The sequence below is a fragment of the Pan paniscus genome, chromosome 18, assembly GCF_029289425.2.
Source record: "Pan paniscus chromosome 18, NHGRI_mPanPan1-v2.0_pri, whole genome shotgun sequence".
In the NCBI taxonomy this organism is placed as follows: domain Eukaryota; kingdom Metazoa; phylum Chordata; class Mammalia; order Primates; family Hominidae; genus Pan; species Pan paniscus.
This window is the reverse complement of record NC_073267.2, coordinates 99,917,609-99,923,608: the sequence shown is the minus strand read 5'-3', so window position 1 is coordinate 99,923,608 and position 6,000 is coordinate 99,917,609.

Below are 6,000 nucleotides of genomic sequence, written 5' to 3'. Positions count from 1 at the left end.
GTTTGAGACAAGCCTAGCCAACATGGTGAAACCCCATCTCTATTAAAAATGCAAAAAAAGACAGCTGGGCATGGTGATGGGTGCCTATAATCCCAGCTACTCAGGAGGCTGAAGCTGGGAAATAGCTTGAACCCAGGAGGTGGAGGTGGCAGTGAGCCGAAATCGTGCCACCACCCTCCAGCCTGGGCAACAGAATGAGAAGACTCCGTCTCGGGGGGAAAAAAAGTGACCTCCTGAAACCGGCCTCGGTTTAGGTCTCAGCTACATTTCAGAATTTAACAAAGGAAAAAGAGTCTTCCCTCAAAAACATAAATGTTCAACAAACAAGCACAATGTAATCCCAGCACTTTGGGAGGCGGAGGCGGGCGAATCATGAGGTCAGGAGATCAAGACCATCCTGGCTAACACGGTGAAACCCCATCTCTACTAAAAATACAAAAAATTAGCTGGGCGTGGTGGCGGGCGCCTGTAGTCCCAGCTACTCAGGAGGCTGAGGCAGGAGAATGGCGTGAACCCGGGAGGCGGAGCTTGCAGTGAGCCGAGATCGCCCCACTGCACTCCGGCCTGGGCGAAAGAGCGAGACTCCATCTCAAAAAAAAAAAAAAAAATTGTCATTCTTTTTTTTAAAAAAAGAAAACATTGTTTTTGCTAAACAATGTTAATAAATCACAGAACAATTAAAGAAAACAATTAAACTGCAAATCCACAAAAAAGCTTTCTAACACCAATCTCATAATAGTTATTGAGTTAAATGTCTTAGAAGAAATAATATTAAGTAAAGATACATCATTTATGTACATTTAATCATACTATATGATCCTCTTATACCAAAATGTATCTACTTCTTTGTCTCAATTCTGGAGCGGGTTTGAGAGAGCTGTTTAGTTGCCCTGATCTTTCCCATACGTCACTGACCAGAGACAGCATCAAGTAGATAAAATAACGTACCATAACTATAAAATAGAAGTGCAAAGCTCATTTCCTCTTCTACTGCTTGGTTAGGAGAGTTTAGAAGTAAAAACAGTCAATCTGCCCAAACTGGAGAAAGCAACTTGGATTGGGTGTACGATTTCCCCATCTGTGGATTTGAGATTCCTTAAGACCTTAATGTAATGTAAGAGGAATGAAAGGCCAGCGTTTGCTTTTCTGCAAATGTTTTGACATGAAAAGAATGTCTCTTTAGAGGGAATCTATCTCCCGTGGTTTACCACACATCTATACATCTTTATCTGAACTCAGTTAAAATCCCCAATTTAAATCAATTTATTTTCTATTGTGGAAATCAAACAACATATATTTACTCTTCTAACAATTTTTAAGCGTACAACTTTATTAACTATATGCACACTGTTGTGCAATAGATCCCTAGAACTCTTTATCTTGCATGACTAAAACCCTAACCCATTGAACAATAACACTCCATTGCTTCCTCCCTCCAGCTCCTGGTAACTGCAATTCTGTTTCTATGAATTTGGTTACTTTAGATACCTCATATACGTGGAATCAGCCATGAAACATTTGTCTTTTTGTGACTGGCTTATTTAATCACTTAGCAGAATGTTCCCAAGATTCACCCATGTCACAGCATGTGACAAGATTTTCTTCTTTTTTAAGGCTGAATAATATTCTACTGCATGTATATACCACATTTTGAAAATCCATTCATTTGTCAATGGATATTAGGTTGCTTCGCCTCTTGTCTATTGTGAATAATGCTGTAATAACTATCAGTGTGCCAATACCTCTTTGAGATCATTTTTAATTCTTTTTTTTTTTTTTTTTTGAGACGGAGTCTCGCTCTGTCGCCCAGGCTGGAGTGCAGTGGCGCAATCTCGGCTCACTGCAAGCTCTGACTCCCGGGTTCACACCATTCTCCCGCCTCAGCATCCCAAGTAGCTGGGACTACAAGCGCCTGCCACCACGCCAGGCTAATTTTTTTGTATTTTTAGTAGAGACGGGGTTTCACCATGTTAGCCAGGATGGTCTCGATCTCCTGACCTCATGATCCGCCTGCCTCATGGGCTAGATCTCCTGACCTCATGATCCGCCTGCCTCGGCCTCCCGAAGTGCTGGGATTACAGGCATGAGACACCGCGCCCAGCCTTTAATTCTTTTTAATATATTATATACCCAGAAGTGGAATTTCTGGATCAGAAGGTAGTTCTGGTTTTAATTTTTTGTGGAAGCGCCATACAGTTTTTTTTACAGTGTCTGCACCATTTTACATTCCCACTACTATGGTTTGAATGTGTGGAAGTTCATGTATTGGAAACTTAATTGCCATTGTAACAGTATTAAGAGGTGGAGCCTTTAAGAGGTGATTCGGTAATGATAGCTCCAACCTCATGAATGGATTAATGCCATTATCACAGGAGTGGGTTAGTTATTGCAGGAGTGGGTTCCTGATGAAAAGGATGAGTTGGGCCCTTCCCTGTCTTTCTCTCTGTCTCACATGCACACTTACCCTTCTACCATGTCATGATGCAGCTTGAAGACCCTTGCAAGATGCCAGTGCCATGCTCTTCAACTTCCCAGCCTCCAGAACCACAAGCCAAATAATTATTTTCTTTATAAATTACCCACTCTGGGCCAGGCACAGTGGCTCATGCCTGTAATCCCAGCACTTTGGTAGGCCAAGGCAGGCAGATCACAAGGTCAGGAGTTCGAGACCAGCCTCGCCAGCTTGGCAAAACCCCATCTCTACTAAAAATACAAAATTAGCCAGGCATGGTGGCATGCACCTGTATTACCAGCTACTTGGGAGGTTGAGGTAGAAGAATCACTTGAACCCGGGAGACAGAGGTTGCAGTGAGCCGAGATCACACCACTGCACTCCAGCCTGGGCAACAGAACGAGATTCCATCTCAAAAAAACAAACAAACACATAAATTTCCCACTCTCTTGCATTCTAGGAAAGCAGCAGAAAACAGACTAAGCTACCCACCAACAATAAGCAAGTGTTCTAATTTCTCCACATCTTCGCCAACATTGCTATTTTCTGGTTTTTTGACAGAGGCTATCATAACAGGATAAGGTGATATCTCATTGTGGTTTTAATTTTCATTTCCCTGATGATTAGTGATGTTAAGCATATTTTCATATGCTTCTTGGCCATTTATGTATCTTCTTTTGAGAAATGTCTATTCAAGCTTTTTGCCCATTGTATTAGTCAGCCCAGGCTGCCACAAGAAAATACCACACATTGAGCGGCTTAAACAACAGAAATTTGTTTTCTGACATTTCTGAAGCCTGGTAGTAAAAAATCAGAGTGCCAGCATGGTTGGGTTCCGGTGAGGGCTCTCTTCCTGACTTGTAGTCAGCCTCCAGCTCACTGTGTATTTACATGAATTATTTGTGTGCCAACAGCAGGAAGGAGAAGGAATTTCTCTCTTCCTCTTCTTATAAAAGCAATAATACCTACTAGAAGATTTTTTTTTAGACAGCCTCATTCTGTTGCCACAGGCTGGAGTTCAGTGGTGCAATCTCGGCTCACTGCAAACTCCACCTCCCGGGTTCAAGCAATTCTCCTGCCTCAGCCCCCCACGTAGCTGGGACTACAGGGGCACATCAGCTAATTTTTGTATTTTCAGTAGAGATGGGGTTTTACCATGTTGACCAGGCTGGTCTCAAACTCCTGGCCTCAAGTGATCTGCCCACCTCAGCCTCCCAAAGTGCTGGGATTACAGGCATGAGACACCGCACCCGACCAAAAGCACTAATGTCATCCTAAGGGTCCCACCCTCATGACATCACCTAGCCCTAATTACCTACCAGTGGCTCCATCTTTAAATACCATCATATTGAGGTATTAAATATGCTTCAGCATATGAATTTGGGGGAAACAAAATTCAGCCCATAGCACCCATTATTTAATTATTTGTTTTGTTGTTGTATTATAGGAGTTCTTCATATATTCTGGATATTAACTCTTTCTTCGGTTTTTTATTTTTTATTTTTTATTTTTTTAGACAGAGTTTCGCTCTTGTCACCCCGGCTGGAGTGCAATGGCGCGATCTCAGCTCACTGAAACCTCCCCCTCCCAGGTTCGAGCGATTATTCTGCCTCAGCCTCCCGAGTAGCTGGGATTACAGGCACACACCACCACGCCCAGCTAATCTTCTGTATTTTTAGTAGAGACAGGGTTTCACCATGTTGGCCAGGCTGGTCATGAACTCCTGACCTCAAGTGATCCACCTGCCTCGGCCTCCCAAAGTGCTGGGATTACACCCATGAGCCACAGTGCCTGGCCTGGATATTAACTCTTTATCTTCTTGTTTTTGAGACAGAGGTCTCACTATGTTGCCCTGGCTGGTCTCGAACTCCTGGGTTCAAGTGATCCTCCCACCTCAGCCTCTGAATAGCTGAACTATAGTCATGTGCCACTGCACTCAGCAACATTAACCCTTTATCAGATACATGGTTTGCATATATTTTCTTCCACTCTGTAGGATGCCTTGACACTCTGTTGATTGTTTTCTTTGCTACACAGAAGTTTTTAAGTTTGACGTAGTCCTACTTGTCTATTTTTGCTTTTATTGCTTATGCTTTTGGTGTCATATACAAGAAGTTATTGTTCATTTCAATGTCATGAAGCTTTTCCTCTGTGTTTTCTTCTTGAAGTTCTGTACTTATAGACCTTATATTTCAGTCTTTAATCTATTTTGAGTTAATTTTTATATGAGATATGTGGTAAGAGTCTGTCTTCTCTTTTGCATATGTATATCCAGTTTTCCCAACACAATTTCTTGCAGACTGTCCTTTCCTCCATTGTGTAGTCTTGGCATCATTGCTGAAGATCATTTGACCATATACACAAGGGTTTATTTCTGGCCTCTCTATTCTGTTCCATTGGTCTATATGTCTGTCTTTATACCAGTACCATACTTTTCTGATTACTGTAGCTTTGTAATATGCTTTGAAATCAGGAAGTGTGAGGCCTTCAACTTTATCCTTCTTTTTCAAGATTGTTTTGGCTATTCTGGGTCCTTAGAGATTCTATATGATTTTTTGGATATTTTTCCATTTCTGAAAATAATAGCATTGGCATTTTGACAGACAGGGCATTGAATCTACAGATCATTTTGATAGTATGAACATGTGAACAATATTAAGTCTTCAAATCCACGAACACAGGATGTCTTCCATTTATTTGTGTCTCCTTAAATTTCTGTCGGCACTGTTTTGTAGTTTTCAGTGTTCAAGTTTTTGCCTCCTTGGTTAAGTTTATTCCTAATTATTCTATTCTTTTTGATACTATTGTGATTGGGATTTTTTTCTTAATTTCCTTTTTGGATTGCTCATTTTTACTAAATAGAAACACAACTGATTTGAGGTGTTGCTTTTGTATGCTGAATTCATGTATTACTTTTTTTTTTTTTTTTTTTGAGACGGAGTCTCGCTCTGTCATCCAGGCTGCAGTGCAGTGGCATGATATTGGCTCACTACAAGCTCCACTTCCAAGGTTCATGCCATTCTCCTGCCTCGGCCTCCTGAGTAGCTGGGACTACAGGCGCCCGTCACCACGCCCAGCTAATTTTTTGTATTTTTAGTAGAGATGGGGTTTCACCATGTTAGCCAGGATGGTCTCCATCTCCTGACCTCCTGATCCCCCCACCTCGGCCTCCTAAAGTGCTGGGATTACAGGCTTGAGCCACCATGCCCAGCCCAAATTCGTGTATTACTTCTAACAATTTTTTGGTAAAATCTTTATAGTTTTATTTTTTATTTTTATTTATTTTTTTAGATGGAGTCTCGCTCTGTCGCCCAAGCTGGAGTGCAGTGGCATGATCTCGGTTCACTGCAACCTCTGCCTCCCAGATTCAAGTGATTCTCCTGCCTCAGCCTCCCGAGTAGCTGGGACTATAGGTGCCCGCCACCATGCCCAGCTAATGAATCATTATAGTTTTCTGCATGTAAGATCATGTCATCTGCAAACAGAGATAATTTTACTTCTTCCTTTCCATTTGGATGCCTTTTATTTATTTTACTGGCCTAATTGCT